Raw genomic sequence first — 24187 nt, forward strand, 5'->3', positions numbered from 1 at the left:
CCACTGCTGTTCACCTAAACATGTAAGTTCAATAAATCTATTGCTTTTATACCTGTGTTTATTTCATTTTATATGTCTGGATCTAGTCTGAGAACAGGTAATTAGTTCGCAAAATCTCCAAGGTAAGGCTCCCAGGGAATCGGATCTCCAGATAGCCCAAGAAAGAGGTCACGTTTACATGGCTGTACATTTTATTTTCACTCAATAATTGAGCGTGGCGCAGGCCTTGTTGGCACAATCTTCAGCGCTATGAGCGGCGCTATCGGAGAAATTACAAGATGTAAGTTCACGACCTTTAGGCCTAATATTGCCTTTGAAGCGGTCAGTATTTAGTACCACATTTAGTATAACCAGCAAAATATTTTCCACCGCTACAAATGGCGCACCCGGAAATTGGAGGAAAATTTGCGAACTGATTACGCTAAAAACTTTGTAATTTGAATTTAATTATTAGAGATACAGACATATAAGTAAAGTGATTAGGCCTATAACTGCTAGGCTACGACAGGAAACCCCTTATATCTCATAGGAGATAATAGCCTCCCCCAAAATAGGATAAGTAAAATAATAAATTTATTTTAAGTTGATATAAACGCAAAAAAAAAATGTCTTAAGATTTAGAAGAAAAATTAATAGTGCAGAAATTGGTCGCGAAAAATATAGAAATAGCGAAAATCTATCCCGGAGTACAATGGTCAATCAGATATTGACGAATTTAATATCCAATTGACAAAGTTTGTACAACTAACAAAAACAGACCTAGGAGCGTTATTCGACATGCTCCTACTACGATTAAAAGGCAAGGCCTTAACCTTCCTAAAACAGATACAACATACCATAGGCAATAACGCCAACTTGCCAATAAATACGGGATAACTTGTTAAAAGCATTCAAAGATAGGTTTATAGACACCAGTTCCATAAATAAATTAAAACACGGAACAGTGAGCATTGACTCTTCACAAAATATAAGAGAATATCTTGATAATATACGCATTTCGGTAGAGGCAAAATATGGAAGTGGTTCTGGGCAATTGTATGAAAAAGTCATGCTAAATACCTTCTTGCAAGGGCTACCCCCAAAACTATATAGAGTGGTAATATCCAAAAATTTTCAAACGTTGGATCTTGCAGTTCAGGAGGTAGAGCGACTGATCGAAGTTGATACGATGGTCGCTAATCATAGTAAAGCAAAAATAAATAGCCTAGGCGATTCAAATGCGAACCTAATCTTCAAGGGCGATCAGGCGTCTCCCAATTTCTTTTCAAGGGATAACTCCCCAGTGCCACAAAGAAATAAAACGCCAGAACCCGCTAGACAGAAAACAGTACGTTTTCAGCCTATCAAACAATCAAATTACAAAAATAACCCTACAATAATAAGGTGCTATATTTGTAATCGTGTTGGCCATATCGCGAGAGAGTGCAATTATGTCCCCAATAGCATACCAAGAATTGCTGTCGGTAATACGCAAAATTACGGCAATCATTTGTTTGGAAGAACAAATTTTAGCACCGGTCGTGCAATAGGATATAGCCAGGAGGATCGCGCCAATCAGTACCTTACAACACGTACCAACCAAATTTGTATAACCCTCCCCCCAACAGACAAATTAATTACCGATTTGAAAACCCAAATACTCGCCAAGGCCAATATAATTCAAGAATACCATATAGAAATCACGAAAATTTGCCGACAAGAAATGAAAATTTTACAAACCAACGGCATTGGCAGTCAGCGCCAGTAAGCGGCACTGACGCAAGACACCCAAGTTACCATAATAATATATGGCGAAGGCAGACAGATGTAAATCAATTAGATATGCCTACGGAATCTCATATGTCTGAATATCTATTACACGCACCGACACATGAAATAAATCCTCTGGGAAACGTTTCAGGCCCCTCAGAAATATAAATTGGACCCAGAGGGTGCCCGGAATATTTAATAGGTCCAAAACAATGTTAGTGCCGTCTTGTAGTGATATTAATAACAAGTTACCAATATTTAATGATTTCTATGTAGAAATGTTTATTTTAAAGCTTTGATTGACTCCGGTGCAACAATTAGTATCATAAACTCTTGCGTATTTAATATGTTGCCTCTGCATATTAGGCGACAGAGGAACCCTAATAATCCCAATTTAACGAGTGTGACAGGCCATAAATTAGACACAAAAGGTTCAATTTGCCTAAGCGTAAAAAGAGACAATAGGACCTTTATGACAAATTTTATAATATGCGACAACTTTCCATATGAGGCTATTATAAGTGCAAATTTGCTAAGGTCTAATAGAATACTATTAGACGTGGCTAATGAAAAGCTTGTCTACCCAGCTAAGGTAGGCGAAGAAATTTCTACCTTAAGAAATTGTAACAGAGGTTACGAAGACAACGTAACAGTCAACAAAATTTCTGGTGGTATAATGTCGCAGTATTTTGAACCTCATGTCTCGCAAAGACATGGCATAATTGGAAATTTGTTCAATTACCCTGAGAGACATTGCAGAAATGAAGTAAATTTAAATAATAAAAGTATTGAATCTGCAAAAATAAAAATAGGAGATATGCGACAGTACAGGTCAAACGAAATCAAGAAAATAGTGGAACTATGGAAAAACATAGTAAAACCCAACGTGATGCCACAAGAGGCCGCAATGGCGCAGCATAGCGCCAGTATGAATCTAATAAATAATGAAAATAAAGAGCAATATTACGGATTCGCGATAAGGAAAACAAAAGTCCCTCCCAAAACGATGCAAAAAATTCAAATATCACAGATGATTGAGCCATTGGTTAGCAAATCATAAATGGTTTGCGACCCCACCTGAAATTCCCGAAAATCTGTTATGCGAGGAACAGATTATATCTTATGGCAAAGGAGAAGGTTTTATTTGGGTAACCAATAACCACGAAAATGATACAATTACAATTAAAAAGGGGACGTGTTTAGTTCAAATCCAGGTTTTAACGGAAAATGATTAAATAGATGGGAAAATTCTAAAAGAAACCTAGTTAACGGTATTAAAACTTCAAATAACAAATATCCTTTAACTAAATCGTAATTTTAAAACAAATTTAATATGGATCATATTACGGACCTGGAACTTAAGAAAAAATTATGCGAATTATTATGGAATTTTAAAGATGTGTTTTCTGCATCTGAAGATGACATCGGGCTGATACCGTTCAATGAAGATTAAATTTTAACGACCGGTAATCCTGTAGCGAAACAGCCATATCGTGTGCCATATAAGCACAAAGAATGGTTAAAAAATAAAAGCCATGAATTAGAAAAAAATGACATTATACGCCCAAGTATAAGTCCGTATAGTGCACCAGTGATCTTAGTACCAAAAAAGAATGGAGATCTTAGACTCGTAGTAGATTACAGAGCCCTTAATAAACAAGTAGTTAGCGATAAATTTCCTCTACCAAGAATAGATGAAATCCTTGACTCAATTTCAAGCAAAAACTAAATTTTTACTTCTTTGGACCTTACCCAAGGCTACCACCAAGTGAAAATAGCCGAAAAGGATGTCCATAAAACTGCATTTTCAGAATCTGAATGTGGTTCATATGAATACTTAAGGGTACCATTTGGATTGAAAACAAGTCCAAGCGCGCTATGTAGACCCCTATTGCACCTGTTAAGAGGATTAAAGAATATAATTCATTTTGTTGATGATGTTATATGCTTGGGGGAAAACACTGAACAACACTTAGCAACGTTAGCTAATGTGTTCGAAAAGTTCAGACGAGTTAGTTTAAAATGTCGACCTGATAGAGTAAATTTAGTTCAACATAAAATTAAATTTTTAGGAGTAGTTGTAACCCAAGGAGAGATATCCCCAGACCCTGATAAAATAAAATGTGTTGAAAACCTCAAGCCCCCCAGGACTATGAAAGAATTAAGGGGAATTTTAGGCCTTACTGGCTACTTTAGAAAATTCGTACGCAATTATGCCCGAGTTGCGAAACCCCTCAAGGAATTAATTAAAGGGAACTCCCAAAATGTTACCTGGTCCCAGGAAGCTCAAACTTCCATAGAACGTCTCAAAAAGGCGCTCACTTCTGAACCAATTTTATCACTTCCTGATTTCGAAAAAGGGGATTTTGTGGTTACAACCGATGCTAGTTCAAAAGGCATTGGGGCTATTCTTTCGCAAATAATTCCCATAGGAAACCCTGATCCCTTACAAGGACCTACTAATAGAAAAAATATAGAAAAATTTATATGCTATTCGAGTAAAACCTTATCAAAGGGCGAAAGTAGTTATTCCGCCACAAACTTAGAATTATTATCTATAATCCACCACTTTAGACAAATTTAGACACTATTTAATTGGTAGAAAATTTATACTACGATCAGACCATAAAAGCTTGCAGTACCTGCGCACATTTAAAAACCCCACGGGCATTCTAGCTAGATGGATTATGAAAATCCAAGACCTAGATTACGAATTTGAACATTTAAAAGGTAAACAAAACACAGCTTGCGACTTTTTGAGTAGACCCCCAGAAAATATTCCGTCGGAAACCAAAGAAAATGAAGTTAACGCTATCAATGCTAAGACCAAACATAAATGTAAGAAAAACAAAGTCAAAGACACAGTAAAGGAAAATAAGGTTAACTATTGTACCCTGTCTTTAGAAAATATAAAAAGAAAGCAAAAAAGGACGAAACTTGTTCAGGGCTTATTAATTATTTTGTGAATCACGATGTGTTACCGGATAAATTCAAAACTCTTAGAAAAGAGATAGGTAATTTTTACTATGACCTTGATGAAGAAATACTATGTAGAATCGTGACTGCGGAGACAAATAGAAACCAAACATCAACAATACCTGTATTACCACAAAACTTAATAGTTCCTGCATTTGAATATTTTCATTCAGAGATAGGTGGACATTTAGGGGTAATGAAAACGTTCCATAAGTTAAAACAATACTTTTAAGTGCCTTCCGCAATGACAAAACTTAAAGAATTTGTAAGTACATGCGAAGCATGTAACTTAAGAAAAATCCCCCCAGCTTATCCTAATCCTCCAATGGGAAGGATCCCGGTAGCAAGGTACCCCTTCGATATTATCTCATTTGACTTATATGGAACAACTGGAGGCTTGCCTGTCTCTAGCAGAGGCCATACTTGTATTCTTTCGGCTATAGACCACTTTTCAGGATTTACTTTTGCAAAAGCATTAAAAAATCAAGGTGCTTATGCCACCAGTAAGGCGTTAGCAAAATTATTTTTACAATTTGGCGTTCCTAATAAAATTTTGACCGACAACGGGAGCAATTTTTTTTCAAAGGTAACAAAAGATTTGATGAGTTTTCTTAATAGAGAGAAAATGGTGACAGCTCCGTACCATCCACAAGCTAATGGTAAAATAGAAAACAGGCATAAAATATTTTCGAACGTATTAAGTATTTATACAAAAGATAATAGGAACGACTGGGATCAATTCTTACCTTATTTAACTAACGTAATCAACACTGCTTATTCAGAAACAACTAAGGATAATCATTTTTATTTACTTTTTGGTCGAGATTTTAGAATCCCGTATAATGAGATTATTGAATCTCGGCAGTACTATAATAGCTCGGGAGATTAAAAACAAGAATTCATAAATAGGATGAGGAAAACTTATAAAATAGTTAGGCAAGAGTTGGGAAAGTGTAAAATAAGCCAAGAGCTAAGAAACCAACCCAAAGTAAAGAGTAATATAAATTTCAAAGTAGGAGACTGCGTCTACCTAAAGAAGGAGGCAAAAATGGAAGGAAAAAAACTTTCCAACAAATATTCTGGACCGTACAGAATAGTCAGAAAGTACGATAACGAATATACTTTTAAATGCAGAAAATGAGCCCCCTAGGTCAAGATTGGCAGAGCTAAAACCCTTTAATTTCAAGCAAGACTATTTCGGGGATGACAGTGATGAGGAAAATTTTGAAGAATTGTTAGCAATGAAAAATCTAGTTGTTCCTAAGAAAAAATCTCTAATACCAGGATTCTTTCCTGAAATAAAAACGCCAAAAAGTCCAAAAAGTTATTCATCGGCGAGCGCAGGAGATTTAGATTATACAATATCTCCAAAAACCCAATTTTCCCCGATAGAATTTCGACCCCATGTCCCCCCAAAAGATTTCCAGACGATATGGTTTCCCCTGCAACACCGATAGAAAGGCCCCTGTCTTTACAGGAGGAATTAAACAGAGCTTTAGAAACCCCCGGTATTACTGTAAAGAAAGCTCCTCTCAAAAATTTAACTAAAACAAACCTGCGAGAGGCAATGGATTTAATAAATTTTCCCATAAAAGAGTCAAAGTACGTTGCCCGAGAATAAAACTCCCAAGGATGACCAGCAAGGTCAATATCATGATATAACTGTGTCCAAGGTCAAACCTAAAAAGTGGACTTCATGGAGGGAATCCTTTGTGCAAAGAATGCCCCAGCCCCCTGAAGACATGGCCTTCAAACAATGGAGGAACCACGCAAAAACCACTGATTCCTCTCAAAGCTCTCAAGAATCTTTCAAATCCCCCGAGTTGAGAACTCAAGGCGAGGACCTAGGGAATAAACCTTCTATTTCCAGAGGAGTAGAAATTTACGAAGGAAGGGCAGGTGACACCTCAAAAAGTGCCACCTCTAAAAGTTCTAATCCGGATTCGTCGGAAACTAGTTCCGAAGAGTCTGACGGCGAATCAGGCCATATAGTAGCTAATGAAAGTCAAGACCGACCTCAGCAGCCGCACACGGGAAACAAACGAAATTAAAAGGGCAATAATTTTTGAAAAAACAATACAAAAATTTTGAAATTACTTCGCTACAAACCCCTAAAAACAAAAAACCGCAAGAAACAGCGGAGAAAATAACGACACAGTCAGGCAGAACGGTTAAAAAACCTGACAGATGGAAATATCCCTAATTAATGTTAGGACAAATTTCAAATCCCTTATGAAAATTAACTTGTGATCCACCATAATAAATTTAACAGTGTGCAAGTAAAGTTAACTAAGTAAATATTAATGAAAAAAAAAAATAATACGAGTGATGTCAAAACGTCGGCGATCAGGGAGAAAGGCCCAAGGTGAGAAGCTCGTGGTCGACCGATGGTGACAAATAGTGTTTTTATGTCCTGTGTGGCACATTCTGCCTACTAGGTAGCTACCTTACAAAAATCAACTATGCCCCTATAAATGTAAATTAATCAGTTGGATAACCTATAATGTACCCAGTTATTGAGATCAATAACGGAACTTATATCATGGAGAGGGGAGGTCGTGTTTTCGAAGTTAATATCATCTATTCTAATGTGAATCGGTGATATTCATACTTCGAATTCATACTCCTCCATGAAATTCAACTTATATTCTACAAATGAACTATGGAAATGATCCCCTACTCAGTATTAAGTTATGTAATCAAATCTAAATAGATGGACCACGTTTTGTGGGAAGCCTAGGTAGGAACTCAAAGTCAATGCAGCCTTTATTTTTTTGTGTTTTGGCGGTTCCCTGGTATTTTATATGAAAAAATCGACCCAGATCCTAACTTTTAGCATTATCAAATCACGACAATGGAATCAAAACCTGCCCGAAGGGCGATAATTTATACTGAGTTCTCTATAGTAAAGAACGCAAAGGACAATATCATATATTTGCCTGTTATGTTAGTCGTGGACGAACAAAGAAATCAAATATACAAGAAGGAATAGGATTTAACCTACAAGCTTAAAGGGTATGCTCCCCACACTTATAAGTATGGTTTAGCACTTTCAAATCCCCCCAAGTATCGTCCGGCTAGAGGAGAGGTCAAAACAAAATATAGGAGAAGAAGTGCAAAACAACTTGGCTGTTTACAATTATTCATAAGACGCCTACAAAAGAACTTGAATATCAAGTATTTCAATTCCAAGGGACCTACTCAAACAGACTTATTACTCCTCGATAAATGCAGAGCCCCCAAAATTTGCTATAACCTCGAAAAAAATCCCCAATGTGTCAAATATGAAGGCAAACATCATCCCTTAGCGGAAATTCAATATTACAAACAATTTTTATTTGACCCTGAATCTGAAGAATACAAATCCCTCGGTAGTAAATTATTCCTGAAACGTATGAAAACTTACCAAAGAAAAAGAGACGCCTATAAAAATAATTAAAGAAAATTAAGAGAAGATTCTAAACTCAAAACTACCTATCAGTAAGTAACTGTGGAAGAAATTAATCCCATATAAATGAACTATTTTATCTTAGTGCAAATTATAATTATTTTAGGCCTACACATAAAATAGGATACCAGTGTAATTATGTGTTGCACGCTTCCCTATTCATGTGTTTCTTACTCGAGAAATATTATGTAAAAAAAATTAAATTGTGATAGCGATTACAAGCTACGCTTTAAAGTTATATCTCAACCAGTCATAGAGGTATATCACAACCAGAATAAAGCTCGGAAGACTTAACTTTACTTTCCTAACCTACCTAATCCTAAAATATTTATTCTGTTTTAAGCCCACAAATCTGTTTTCTTTCGCCAATGCCACAAAATTATTACATAATAACAAATAACCGAAGTAAAAATTAAAGTGTCTTTGAAAAAAAATTAAAAATTAAAGTGCCTTTGAAAAAAAATAATAATAACAAAAAAGTAAACAAACGAATTTTGAAAAAAACAGGTAAAATTAATGATAAATTAATTCTAGAAACAAAAATAAGATGAGGCTTAAGAATATCATCATAATACTCGTTGTACACGCAGTGGACCAAGATATTGTAAAACATGGAGTATATTCAAGCATGAAAATTCATTGCTAGCTAGCCATGACGCATGGAAGATCTTTATAAAATTGGACCCCAAACCCTTCGAGACCTTGTTTCAACAAGTAACAAGATTAGAAAGAAACACAAATGAACTCAAAGAATCGACCAATTTCTGGTGGAACATACTATTGGCCGTATGTTTCGTATTCGCGATTTCCCTGACCATAAGAACCCTATTGACTTGTAATTACGGCAAAATCCTGAGACTAGGAAGGCGAAAACCAAGACAAGAACCCTGGGACACAGCTGACATGCAGAGGTTAAACCCGGAGCCCCAAGAGAACATCTAAGCCAAGAAATAGGGAAGACATTAGAAAACGAGTGGGTATAGAGGTCTCCACTCGTCCTTGTTATGTCTTGTTCCCTCACTGTAGTATCGTTTACGTAAAACCGTGTGGTTATGACGCTGCAACATGCGTTTCTTAAACAGTACGGCCGTGTGTGAACAAGGCAGGCATGAAATATGTTGTAAAATTAGACCTTAAACTTAATAATGTAGTGTAAATTATGTTTATTTAATAAGTATTGGAGGATTATATAAGCTCTGTATCGATGTTTTAGTTCTAAAAACAAATTTGAAGACATCTCTGTTTTAGATTTCCCAATGGGAATTGTGTCGTTTTATTATAAAAAAAAAAAATTTCGTTGTGAGTACTAATATTAGTGTATTTATTTAACTCTGTCTCATAGTGTAAAAATTCATATACCCAATTAATACGTGACTTATTTGTACTATAAGTATTTACTTTAGAGAACGTGTGATTTTGCCTTGATATTTTTATTACAGGCAGTGGATTGACACATTGGATATTGAGCATTAGAATTAGTCGCCCAGTACAGATACAACCTAGTAGCATCTATTTTCATCATACCTCAACCAACGAAGAGTACTCACCATACACTCCAGGCAATTTTCATCCCAGCTTCGTCTACGAAAACAACAGTTACCTTTGATCATTGTTTCTTCGACCATGAACCACATTACGTATCAGGTTACATTATATTTGAATCTCAGTATCCAGCGCATTATCGAACTATATAATCACATAAATTCTGAGAACCCCATCGATCAGTACAAGATTTAAATACAGAAATATCACCCTTGATATTTGAAATTAAATGACATTTAACGATATTTGAAGTTAACAATATTTGAAGATATTTGAAGTTGAAGTTAAAGACAATATGTGGAAAGAGTTACTATAATCATTTGACCGTAGTGATGAGATTTGAAGCTAAATGATATTTAACGATATTTGAAGTTAAATGATATTTGAAGACATTTGAAGAGATTTGAAGTTGAAGTTAAAGACAATATGTCGAAGGAGCCACTATAGTTTGATGTCAACCCGTCCAACTTCAATGTCCAATTGAAGGAACTTCAATTCCCCCGTGATTAACCTAGAAATCACCGCAAAGGTTAATAAACGCAAGCCTGGAGCTAACAAGTTTATAAGAGACACAAAGAACAATTTTATACGAGAATACATTCTCTATGTGCCTCAAAATATCCCAAAAGATAAGGCACCCTATGAACTATCGAAAAGCAGGTGAGAATGAACTCTGACGGCATATTCCCACACCTGTAGTTGGAAGCATCATTTCCCAGTTGACAATTAGAGAAAGCCTGTCGTGTGAACACAATCGTGCTTGAACTGTCCTATGAAGAAACCACAACGTAAGTGCTTTAAAGAATTTTGCCAATACCAAGAGTGAAGAACAATAATTTACAACAGGAGGATTGAGTACACTAAGGACTCGAAGGTAGTGAAATAGATGTGAATTTACATATGTTATTTCTTAATAACTTTGATAGCTCAAAAATCCCAATAGTTAAAGTGCTTTAATTTTACCAGTGAATATGGTGAACACAATATTGTGTGTTTTAAATCATTTTTGTATGTAGTGTTAGATGTCCAGATAGCTATGTGTAGCGTTGTCGAGCTATTCATTTAATGTAGCGTAGATAGAAAGTAGTGTGCTATATAGACAGCAAAAAAAGCCTAGTAAGAAGTGAATTCAAAAAAACTTATGTAAAGAGAGAATAGCCCCAAACTTGTTGGAAATGTAAAAGTAATCAGTGTTAGATGTAGGAAAAAAGAATCTTTAGTAGCTAGCCTAGAACCATGAATAATCTTAGTCCGGTAGACGAATTTTAGATAGGGATGTAGAATAAAATAAGAAAAGTAATAGAGAAAATTTTTTGCACTCCTGATTAAGCAATAACATAAATATAAAACAATTATGTAGAGGAAATAGTTTATAAATGGCGAACATTTTAAAAGCCCAAAGGCAAGCAATTAGTAATGACGGGGCGTCATTAATTGATGGGAAGGTTAATATGTACCATGAGTAAAATGCGATGTATTTAAAATACCAAAATAAAGTTCCTTCTTTCTAAAGATAATTCCGACTTCCTCTAATTAAGCTAAATCTAGTTTCAAAGATGAAGTCTTTAATCAGCAAAAAGAAAAGTGCAGTCACCCCCAGACAAAGGACGGCGCTATCAAGCTTTAGATTTCCCTAAGAGAGTGAGTAATAAAAAAGATGCTACGTACAATATTTCTAAGGAAGTTTAAACGATAAGAACCGTGTGAACGCCTAAATCATCAGAAATATTTAAAAGAATTTATTGGACTATAGAATATGGTGGGGTAAAAGTGCTTTTTAAAAATATTCGTAAAATAGAAGTAAGACCATTCAGATAGAAGTCTTAAATTCTTTCATCTCGGTCACCGTTATTGTCGTTTGGAGTGACCCACTGCTGTTCACCTAAACATGTAAGTTCAATAAATCTATTGCTTTTTTACCTGTGTTTATTTCATTTTATATGTCTGGATCTAGTCTGAGAACAGGTAATTAGTTCGCAAAATCTCCAAGGTAACGCTCCCAGGGAATCGGATCTCCAGATAGCCCAAGAAAGAGGTCACGTTTACATGGCTGTACATTTTATTTTCACTCAATAATTGAGCGTGGCGCAGGCCTTGTTGGCAGGATTTTTAGGTTAGGTTAGGGATTATTTTAGGTTGGGAATTTTTTCTTAGAAACAACTAGATTTTCCATTGCTAAAAATTCTTCAAAGTGTTGTTCATCACTGTCATTTTCAAAATAATCTTGTTTCAAATTGAAAGGTTTTAGCTCTGCCAATCTTGACCTAGGGGGCTCATTTTCCGAATCTGACGAATCAGTAGAAAAGGGATGCGGTAGCGATCTCTCTGGAAATTTGGTTCTTTTTATTTGGCTAACATGAGCCTTGTGAGTTCTTCCATTATTGGGGTTATCCGTTCTAAAGGTATATTCATTATCGTACTTTTTGACTATTCTGTACGGTCCGGACTATTTATTTGAAAGTTTTTTTTCCTTCCGTTTTCGCCTTGTTCTTTAGGTAAACAAAGTCTCCTACTTTGAAATCTATATTCACCTTAACTTTGGGTTGGTATCTTAGTTCTTGTTTTATTTTACATTTTTTCAGCTCTTGCCTAACTATTTTCTAATTTTTCATCATCCTATTTATGAATTATTGTTTGTAATCTTCTGAGTCGTTATAATACTGCCGAGACTCAATAATATCATAGTAAGGGATTCTAAAATCGAGACCAAAAAGTAAATAAAATGGATTGTCTCTGGTTGTTTAGGAATAAGAAGTGTTGATTACGTTAGTTAAATAAGGTAAGAATTTATCCCAGTCGCTCCTATTGTCTTTCGTATAAATACTTAGAACGTTCAAAAATATTTTATGCCTGTTTTCTATTTTGCCATTAGCTTGTAGATGGTACGGCGCTGTCACCATTTTCTCTATATTAAGAAAACTCACTAAATCTTTTGTTACTTTTGCGACAAAGTAGCTCCTGTTGTCACTCAAAATTTTATTAGGAATGCCAAATTGCAAAAATAATTTTGCTAATGACTTACTTGTGGCATAAGCACCTTGATTTTTTAATGCTTTTGCAAAAGGAAATCCAGAAAATGATCTAAAACCGAAAGAATACAAGTATTACCTCTGCTAGAAACAGGTAAGCTTCCACTTGTCCCGTATAGGTCAAATGAGATAATATCGAAGGGGTACTTCGCTACCGGGACCCTTCCCATTGGAGGATTTGGATAGGCTGGGGGGATTTTTCTCAAATTGCATGCTTTGCATGTATTTACAAAGTCTTTAAGTTTTGTCAGTGCAGATTGTACGTAAAAATATTGTTTTAACTTATGGAACGTTTTCATAACTCATAAATGTCCACCTTTGTCCGAATGAAGATATTCAAATGCGGGCCCTATCAAGTTCTTTGGTAACACAGGTATTATCGAGGTTTGGTTTCTGTTTGTCTCAGCAGTCACAATTCTACGCAGTATTTCTTCATCAAGGTCGTAGTAAAAATTATCGATCTCTTTTCTAAGAGTTTTGAATTTATCCGGTAACGCTTTATCATTTACAAAATATTCAGTTAGTGCTACACACATTTCGTCTTTTTTTGTTTTTTTTATATTTTCCAACGATAAGGGACAACAGTTTATCTTATTTTCTTTTTATGCGTCTTTAACTTTTTTTTTTTTACATCAATGTTTGCGTGTAGAATTGATTGAATTAACTTCATTTTCTTCATTTTCCGACAGACTATTTTCTGGGTATCTACTCAAAAGGTCGCAAGCTGCATTTTGTTTTCCCTTTAGATGTTCAAATTCATAGTCTAGGTCTTGAATTTTCATAATCCATCTAGCTAGAATGCCCGTGGGGTTTTTAAATGTGCACAGGTACTGCAAGCTTTTATGGTCTGATCGTAATATAAATTTTCTACCAATTAAATAATGTCTAAATTTGTCCAAGTGGTAGATAATAGATAACAATTCTAAGTTTGTGGCGGAATAACTAATTTCGCCTTTTGATAAAGTTTTACTTGAATAGCATATGACTTTTTCTATTTGTTTAGGCGTTCCCTGTAGAGGGTTAGGGATTTCTACCGGGATTATTTGCGAAATGATAGCGCCTATGCCCTTTGAGCTAGCATCAGTGGTAACGATGAATTTTCCGTTTTCGAAATCAGGGAGTGATAAAATGAGTTCAGAAGTGAGTGCCTTTTTGAGACGGTCTAGGGAAGTTTGAGCTTCCTGGGACCAGATAACATTATGGGATTTTCCGTTGGTTAATCCCATGAGGGGTTTCGCAATTTCGGAATAAGTGCGTATGAATTTTCTAAAGTAGCCGGTAAGTCCTAAGAGTCCCCTTAAGTCTTTCATAGTTCCGGGGGGCTTGAGGCTTTCAACAACACATTTTATTTTATCAGGGTCTGGGAATCTCTCTCTCTGGCTTGCTACTTCTCCCAAAAATGAAATTTTATATTGAAATAAATTAACTTTCTCAGGCTAGAATTATAAATTGCCTTGTCTGAATTTTTCGAACACCTTAGCTAAAGTTCCTAAGTGTTGCTCAGCGTTTTCCCCCACGCATATAATATCATCAACAAAATGAATTATATTCTTTAATCCTCTTAACAGGTGCAATAGGGGTCTACATAACGCGCTTGAACTAGTTTTAAGCCCAAATGGTACCCTTAAGTATTCATAAGATCCATATTCGGATGCTGAAAATGCAGTTTTATGGACATCCTTTTCGGGTATTTTCACTTGGTGGTAGCCTTGGGTAAGGTCCAAAGAAGTAAAAATTTTGTTTTTGCTTGAAATTGAGTCAAGAATTTCGTCTGTTCTTGGTAGAGGAAATTTATCGTTTACTACTTGTTTGTTGAGAGCCCTATAATCTACTACGAGTCTAAGATCTTCATTCTTTTTTGGTACTAAGATCACTGGTGCGCTATACGGACTTATACTTGAGCGTATAATTTCGTTTTTTCTAATTCATGGATTTTATTTTCTAACCACTCTTTGTGCTTATATGGCACACGGTATGGCTGTTTTGCTACGGGATTACCAGTCGTTAAAATTGAATGTTCATAAAAAGGAATTAGCCCGATATCATCTTAAGATTCAGAAAAAAAATACTTAAATTTACATAAAAAATAGCATAATTTTTTCTTAAGTTCCAAGTCCGTAATATGATCCATATTAAATTTGTTTAAAAATTGCGATTTAGTTAAAGGATATTCGTTATTTGAAGTTTTAATGCCGTTTACTAGGTTTCTTTTAGAATTTTCCCATTTATTTAAATCATTTTCCGTTAAAACCTCGATTTGGACTAAACAAGTCCCCTTTTTAATCGTAATTGTATCATTTTAATGGTTATTGGTTACCCAAATAAAACCTTCTCCTTTGTCATAAGATATAATTTGTTCCTCGCATAACAGATTTTCGGGTATTTCAGACGGTGTCGCAAACCATATTTCTGATTTGCTATTTATTGGCTCGATCATTTGTGATATTTGGATTTTTTCCATCGTTTTGGGAGGGATTTTTGTTTTCCTTATCGCAAATCCGTAATATTTCTCTTTATTCTCATTGTTTATTAGATTCATAGTGGCGCTATGCTGCGCCATTGCGGCATCTTGCTGCGTCATTTTGGATTTTTTTTTGTTCTTCCATAATTCCGCTATTTTTTGGATTTTTTTTGACCTGTACTGTTGTATATCTCTTATTTTTATTTTCGCATATTCAATACTTCTATTATTTAAATTTAATTCATTTCTTCAATATCTCTCAGGAAAATTGAATAAATTTCCAATTATGCCATGTCTTTGCGAGACATGAGGTTCAAAATACTTCGACATCATATCCCTAGGACTTTTGTTTACTGTTATGTTATCTTCGTAGCCTCTGTTACGATTTCTTAAGGTAGACATTTCTTCCCCTGCCTTAGCTGGGTATACAAGCTTCTCGTTGGCTACGTCTAATAGTATTCTATTGGACCTTAGAAAATTTGCCCCTATAATAGCTTCATATGGGAGATTGTCACATATAATAAAATTTGTCATGAAGGTTCTATTGTCTCTTTTTACGTTTAGGCAAATTGACCCTTTTGCATTTAATTTGTGACCTGTCACGCTTGTTAAATTGGGATTATTAGGGTTCCTTTGTCGCCTAATGTGCAGAGGCAACATATTGAATATGCAAGAGTTTATGATATTTACAGTAGCTCCGCTGTCAACTAAGGCCGTAAAGTATACGTTTTCTACATAAAAATCATTAAATATAGGTAACTTGTTAATAATATCACTACAAGAAGGCACTAGTATTGTTTTGGACCTATTAAGTAATCCTGGCACCCCCTGTGTCCAATTTATGTTTCTGAGGGGCCAGACGCGTTTTCCTGGGAATTTATTTCTTGTGTCGGTGCCTCTTGCACATATTCAGACGTATTGGGGTCAGTAGGCATATTAAAGTCGTTTACATCTATCTGTCTTTACAATATCTTATTGTGCTGACTTGGATGTCTTGTTTCAGTACTATGTGCTGGCAGTGATTGCCAGTGCCGTTGGCTTGTAAAATTTTCATTTCTCATCGGCAAATTTTCATGATTTTTATATTGCATTCTCGCATTATATTGGCCTTGGCGAGTATTTGGGTTTTCAAACCGATAATTAATTTGCCTGTTGGGGAAAGGGTTATACAAATTTGGTTGGTACGCATTATAAGGTACTGATTGGCGCAATCCCCCTTGGCTATAGCCTATTGCACGACCGGTGCTAAAATTTGTTCTTCTGAACAAATCGTTACCGTAATTTTGCGTATTACCGACAGCATTTCTTGGTATGGGATTGGGGACGTAGTGGCACTCTCTTGCTATGTGGCTAACACTATTGCACTTATAGCACCTTATTATTGTAGGGTTAATGGGCTTTTTTTATTTATCCAGGAGGCGAATTCAAGAAAGAATTTGCTACTTACTTAAAATTTTTGATAATTTCTTAAATGAAATTTCTGCATTGTGTACACAAGAGATGACTTCAAGAATGAGTGTGTTACCTATTTACAATTCCTTCATAATTTGTTGAATGAAATTTCAGTATTGTGTATCCAATAGGTGAAAACAATAAAGACTTTATTACTTACTTGCGATTTTATTACGATTTCTTCAATTAAATATCTGTATTGTGTCCAGGAAGCGAATTCAAGAAAGCTATTGTTACTTACTTACAATTTCTTCATAATTTAAAGAAATGAATAAAACTATTCTAAAGAATAAAGACGGGTTAACCTTAAAGATATTTATTGCTTAAACGTATTAACATATTTTTTTTGATAAAAAAAAACAACACCACATATTTACATAAAAATAGTACTTAGAGTTCACACTTAAACATCCAGAAATGATGATCTCTTGATATAGAATAGTTTTTTTCCTATAATGTTGGAGGCTATTAATGTAGTTGTTAAGTAGAAAAAACTTTTATACCTTCGCTCAAGGTTGAATGGAGTTATGACTAGTGAGATGAGTCTTAAAACCATCTGAATTCATTGTGGGGAGGAATCATAAAACTCTTGGAAGTCATTGCGGGGAGGAGTCATTGAACTCTCGGTAACTGATAAATTCTGTGTCATACAGTCCTATCATCTTGGAGGCTATTAATGTAGTTGTTAAGTAGAAAAATACTTCATCAAACTTTTATACCTTCGCTCAAGGTTGAATAGAGTTATGGCTAGTGAGATGAGTCCTAAAACCATCTGACTTCATTGTGGGGAGGAGTCATAAAACCTCAAGTGGGAATTTCTTAAGAAAAACACTTACATTAGAAAAAATACTAAATGTTCCATTATTACCTAAGTAGGCACGTCAAATACGAAATACTAAAGTTAACTTCTCAAATAATAAGTCCCATGAACCTAACGCACACGAAAATCTAAAAAAAAACTAGGTCTGAGAACCCAAACAGCTAAATAGACTATTCTAATTCATGATTTCAGGCACGTAAAACCACAAAATACTAAAGTTAACTTCTCAAATAATAAACCCCAGGAGTTAAACACACAAGAAAATCTAAAAAACCTACGTCTGAAAACCCAACTTGGACTTGCAAACATCAACCCGGACATGCAAACAAAAAGAACCAATGAAATAAAATCAAAGTGAACTTTGAAAGATCAAGAGAATGTAACTGTGACAAGCTAAACCACGACAAAGCACTACTGAAATAATCCAACTCTTGCATTTCAATGAAAGAAAAACTCTATTACCCCCGCCTCTCACAGAAAGTTCAGAAAGACGCAAAAGGCTTATTTATAGTCGACTCTCGTGGAACTCAAGACCCATTTCACTCAACCCCCGTGCAACTGAACCCTCCATGTAACTGAATCCCTGTATAACCGAAACCCTGTACAACTGAACCCCCGTGTTACTGAACCCTCGTGCTACTGAACCCTCGTGCAACTCGATCCAATTTAACTAAACCCCTGTGTAACTATACCCCCTTTAACTGAACCCTCATGCAACTGAACCCTCCATGTAACTGAACCCCTGTATAACCGAAACCCTGTACAACTGAATCCCAATGCTACTGAACCCTCGTGCAACTGAACCCTCGTGCAACTCGACCCAATTTAACTAAACCCCTGTGTAACTATACCCCATTTAACTGAACCCTCGTGCAACTGAACTCTCCGTGTAACTGAACCCCTGTATAACCGAAACCCTGTACAACTGAACCCCCGTGGTACTGAGATTTCTCATAGGCCACTGGGCTAATTTGGCTTTTGTGTGTGCCCCATTGTTTTTGTGTGGGTTCCATTGTAACTGAATCCCAAGCAACTGAACCCCCATGCATCTGAACCCTCGTGCAAGTGAAACCTCTTTAACTGAACCCTCATGCAAACAATTCTGAGTGTAGTCTACTATTCTTTAATTAGCAGCATCATACATTTTGTTTAAATACTTATTTTTTCATTTTCCATATTCCAGATTTTTATTTAACACAAATGAATAGGCACGCTGAAGTATTTAAAACGAGCAAACATAGAGCTATGATCGCAATGAATGGTACTTGTTATACCTCCAAAATTTAATCCCCCGCCCCCTCTCCTACCCACCCCGGCCCCACCGAAATGGGGGCACGAAGGGAACGTCTTTAACTGAACCCTCATGCAAACAATTCTGAGTGTAGCCTACTATTCTTTAATTAACAGCATCGTACATTTTGTTTAAATACTTATTTTTTCGTTTTCCAGATTCAAGATTTTTATTTAACACAAATGAATAGACAAGCGTGAAGTATTTAAAAACGAGCCAACATAGAGCTATGATCGCAATGAATGGTACTTGTTATACCTCCAGAATTGACTCCCCCTCCCCCTCTCCTACCCCCCCCCTGCCCCTCAGAAATGGGGGAATGAAGGGAACGTCTTTAACTGAACCCTCACGAAAACAATTCTGAGTGTAGCCTACTATTCTTTAATTATCAGCATCATACATTTGTTTAAATACTTATTTTTTCATTTTCCAGATTCCATATTTTATTTAACAAATATGAATTGGTAATGTGAAATATTAAAAATGATTCAGAATAGAGCTATGATCTCAGTGAATGGCACGCTTTATGCATTCTAAATTGACTTTCCCTCCCCCTCTTTTAGCCTCCCCTGTCCCTCCGCAATGAGGGAAACATTGGAACGGTAGATACTATTTTTAATTGACCATAATTTTCAAACGTTACTTGTGTATTATACAGACCACATATCTCATTACCCTTTTTAAACGTTAATCAAATAATTCTGATTATAGTGTCCAATTTTTTTGTCTGCTTTTCAAAATGTTCGTATTTGGAAATCCGTCATTTAACACTAAAAAGTAAATTGGGTAACCCTTTCGCAATAGCAATAGGCTTAGCAGTGATTAAATCTCATTGTCGGCGACAATTCAATCAGATCAGAGTTGTGCAAATGGAATATCTTTTCGCAAATTGAGTTAGCTTCTATTTCATAGACAAAATATTTGAATTCCTTTTATTCAAATCACCTATCAAGTTATCAAAAAATATATGAACTAGAAATCTGGTCTGTAAATTGTGTCAGAAAAACTTGTCCGTTAAAACTTTATTTTCAACTAATTCATCCGGGGTTTTTCACAAGCGATTCGTACTATCCTCGCTCGTCCAATTTGCGAATCTCATTATCCCTTTTTGCAAAAATGTCACAAAGACATGTATATACCGTGAATTAGAAATCTGGTAAATTGCGTCAGAACAACTTGTCCTTCATAACACGTTATGCAAGGTCCAGAATAACACAGAAATTGCTATGGCTGTACGCAAATAACATAGAAATTGCTATAGCTTCAAGCAAATAACACCGGAAGGAACATAAAGGCCCCAAATAGCATAGGAAGGAACGTAAAGGCCCCCAAAATAGCATAGGAAGAAACATAAAGGCCCAGAATAGCACAGGAAGGAACGTAAAGGCCCAGAATAACATTGAAATTGCTATATGTCTAGGCAAATCCAGAAGGCGCATTCTACTCGTGGATTGTTTTATACATGAGATAAGATAAATAAATAAATATATACATATATATATATATATATATATATATATATATATATATATATATATATATATATATATATATATATATATATATATATATATATATATATATATATATATATATATATATATATATATATATACACAACCCACAAAAAAAGAAGAGCTAATAATTAATTTTTCAAGAGAGTAGACATTTTCAGATCAGCAATAATAGCTTTGTGAGTAGTGTTGGGCGAAATTCAATATCGATATTGATGTATCGATATATCAGAGCAAATATCGATATCGAATATCGAAACGAAAATATCGATATCGAAAACGATATTTGAGCATATTTGACTATTTTCGGCCTTTTCTGCTACAGATAAACGTCCTGCAGAAGAGATCCATAACAGAAAATTGTTTGGGAAATGGGCGAGAAGAAAACAATGATGTATTTAATCCATTGACTCATACATGCTGATACACAGCATACTTACCTGTATCCATAAGTTGGTATAGCCTGTTCTCAAACTCAAAATACGTTTAGTCAGGAGGACTTCCAAATGTTGCTGAGAACCTCCAAAAGGCCTTGGCTGTATTAATGCCTTCTAAGCTGATAGGCCTTGCTCATATAAAAGAGAATTGGCTTTCTATGCTGAATCCAAATATATATGATTCATTCAGTTTAATGTTCCCATCAAAAGATACGAGCCTGAGAAAATTTGCGTGATATTTGGGAAAGGGGAGAAACCCCCCAAAAAAGTCAAAGAATCTTAAAGAAAAGCGTGCCATCAGATTCAGCATATCATGGAACCCAACTATAAAGATTTTAACCTCCCGTCTGCATAAATGTAGAATTTTGTATTTTTTGTCAGAATAAAAATCACGGATGCATGTATATTTATTCCTCTTTTTTTCGCCAGCGTGATCGCATCAAATCAAAGGCCCAAGAATGTTGGGAAAGTGCTCGTTCGAAAGAAAATAACAGTTCTAGTTCCCTTTTAAAGTGACCCGAGATATTGGAGAGCCACTAGCCCCCCCCCCTCCCACGCCCTATTTTCCCTGAAAACACCCGATCCCAATTTTGAGATATTCATTTTGTTCACCATAGTTGAAAGATCAAAAAAAAATGTTCCTCCGGTGATAACCTGACTCCCCGCAACCTGAGGAAAGGGCTTTAAGCCATGAATTTACCTATTGTTTTCGTATAGTATTTTTTATTTGTCAGTAAATAGGCCTTTGTCGGGGAGGGGGACTTTTCGGTGGGGGGGATTTTCCACAGGTAGAATTTCCCATGGGCAGGGAAGCTTCCGGGGATGAACTAACAAAAGGGAATTTTACACCGGAGAATTTGTCGGAGAATTTACACCGGAGAACTCCTTTACGAAATTCGTCATAATGTTTCTCTGCCGATTCAATTTTTGATGTAGAGATGTTCCGAGGAAATTTTCATGATCCCCCCATGGTACTCGGGGGAAGGGCGATAAGTTATGAATTTTGTCTGTTGTTTACATATAGTTTCTGTTATTTGGAAGTACACACGTTTTTAGGGAGGGAAATTTTCCGCAAGGGGATTCTCCACGGGTAGAATTTTCCATGGCCAGGAAGTTTCCGAAGATGAACTTACAAGGAGAAATATTACACGGGAGAATTTGCCAGAACTTCTATATCAAATTTATTTTACTTTCTCTTTGCCGATTCAATTTAACATCTAGAGATGTTCCAGGGATATTGTCCGGGGTAAATTTTCAGTGAGGTTAAAATTGCCTGAGATTTTTTTATGAGAGGGAGGGAGTGCTCACGGGGGAAATTGTCCATGGGAAAGTTTTCAGTAGGAGTAATTCTTCGTGGCAGAATTTTCCGCAGGAGATATTCTCCATGTGGAAATTTTTCGCGGGAGAAATTCTTCATCAGAGGATTTTCCGTGGAAGAAACTTTCCATTCGGAGGATGGAATTTCAATGAAAAATTTCCTGTTGAAGGGGCTTTTCGGCATGATTTGAAAAAGATCAAAAATTAAATGAAAGACAAGTCTTTTTTTTTCAAATGAAAATAGACCTAAGAGAAAATTCTAGGTGAAATTGTCCACAAGAAAATTTCTGGGTGGAATTTTCAGCAGGACAGTTTTGTAGTGGGTGATTTCCTGGCATTAAATGAAAACAACCAAAACTTAAATAAGAAGAAAGTTTTTTTCAACGGAAACTAGGGAGAAATATTGAAACTTAAAACAAAAAGAAATCCTACCGTATGTGAGGGGAGTTACCCCCTCCTTTATAGAGTTCCAATTATCTAAAAACAATTTCTGAAACACAAGAGCTACTTTATTAGAATAAGAAGCTTTTCAAAATACTAGAAAAAACGTATATGAGGGGCATCCCTCTCACATATGGAAGAATTTCTGTTCATTTTAAGTTTTAATGCTGAACCTTACTTTCAGTTGAAAAAACCTGTTTTTTTTTTTTATTTAATCACTGAAAGGTAGAACAAATGCTCAGGGAAAAAACATTGACATGTTGCTGAGTTTGAATAGCCAAAAGTAGTCAGTAGGTTATCTTTCTTTACTCTGAGCCCGAGTAATTTCAAGTCTAGATTTCTATGATATTCACTCTTGTAATCGAAGTTTGTTTTTATTGACTGATTTTCAATTATTCAAAGTTTAAAAAAATTGTGCAAAATTCCCTTTTATTATAATTTTTGGTACTTTTCTATAAGCAGTATACACTCGAGAAGTTGGATCTACAGGTACGGGGTAGAAACAACCGCTATGCTTGGGTAATAGATAGGATATAGAGAATTGGGGCTGTATATTTGCACACTAGGGTGGTGGTGGTGTGGGGGTTAAGTAAAGCGGGGCTGCATGAAATAAGTAACCTAACCTAAATAAACCGAAATACCAACTAAATATTTATTAAAACATAGCTAAACTGTAGTTTTCCACTGAGTCGAAGCTAATTGTCTCCGTATACAAAAAGCAATAAACCAGTTGTTGTATAATTTTATAGATCCAGATTCTCGAGTGTGTAGTGGCTAACAGATAAGTACCCAATTTTCTTTAACTTTGGCAAAGCCAAGAGTTAATCTGAATAAAAACTGATCAGAAACATCGAAATCGATATAACGATTATCAAAAATCGAAAGTAAAAATATCGATATTTCGATATATAGTTTGATCAAATTATCGACCAACACTATTTGCGAGTTACTGTCGAATTCTTTTGAGAGAAAATGCTATTTAATATGTCAACATCTGCCGAAACGATAGTCTAACACATATGTAGACTAAATAAAAAGAAGAGAGACTTTAGGGAAAAGTGCTATAAAGAATAAGACGGAAATACGTAAGCGTATTGTAATGTGTACCCTTTTCGAAAGGGTTCTCGCCTCTCAGGCACTCACTCACGAATTGGTTTCAGGGGAGGGTGATTTTAAAAATATACAAAACATGCAAATTATTGTGTAAACGTAAGACGTGGAAATAAAATTAATTTTGAAATTTAAAATTAATTTGGTGGAGGTAGGAACCTCCACCTGAAGCCGCCCCTTCTGCTTATATACCTTCTGCCATCCCTAGTAATGCATCAGTTGTTTCAGTGTTTTGATATTTTTTATTTCAGTTTTTGATCACTCTCCTATAACAATGTTCCACATAAAGTCGAAAAAAGATAAATTTTAATTTTTAAAAGATTTTCTTTGCGAAAAACTGAAAATAAATTCGATAGACGAAATAAGGTAAACGAAGAAAATATTAACACGTGTGCGTGTGTACCCATCTACAGTTAGGACTTTATGCCGCAAAAAAACTGTGGCACAAAGTTAATTTTTTTCCCATCCTTACACCCCCCTCTAATAGATAGACCTATTCACCGTACTTAAAAGTTAGTTTTTCCGTAATTTCTTTGTCTTTTTAGTTGCAGTTCTTTTAAATGATTTTCCCGGTATATTTTTAGTAACTAATGAAAACCT

The 24187-nt window shown here is 35.5% G+C and overlaps 1 protein-coding gene across 1 annotated transcript in view; it reads right to left on the reverse strand.

Annotated features, from left to right (window-relative positions):
* LOC148939109 (insulin-like peptide receptor) overlaps window positions 1–24187 on the reverse strand; it is a 71813-nt gene that overhangs the window by 30559 nt on the left and 17067 nt on the right. The gene's annotated exons all lie outside the window — the stretch shown is intronic.

Source organism: Artemia sp. Qi Xiang Cuo, unplaced genomic scaffold (genome assembly GCF_049724085.1).
Source record: "Artemia sp. Qi Xiang Cuo unplaced genomic scaffold, ASM4972408v1 HiC_scaffold_22, whole genome shotgun sequence".
NCBI classification, from domain to species: Eukaryota; Metazoa; Arthropoda; class Branchiopoda; order Anostraca; family Artemiidae; genus Artemia; species Artemia sp. Qi Xiang Cuo.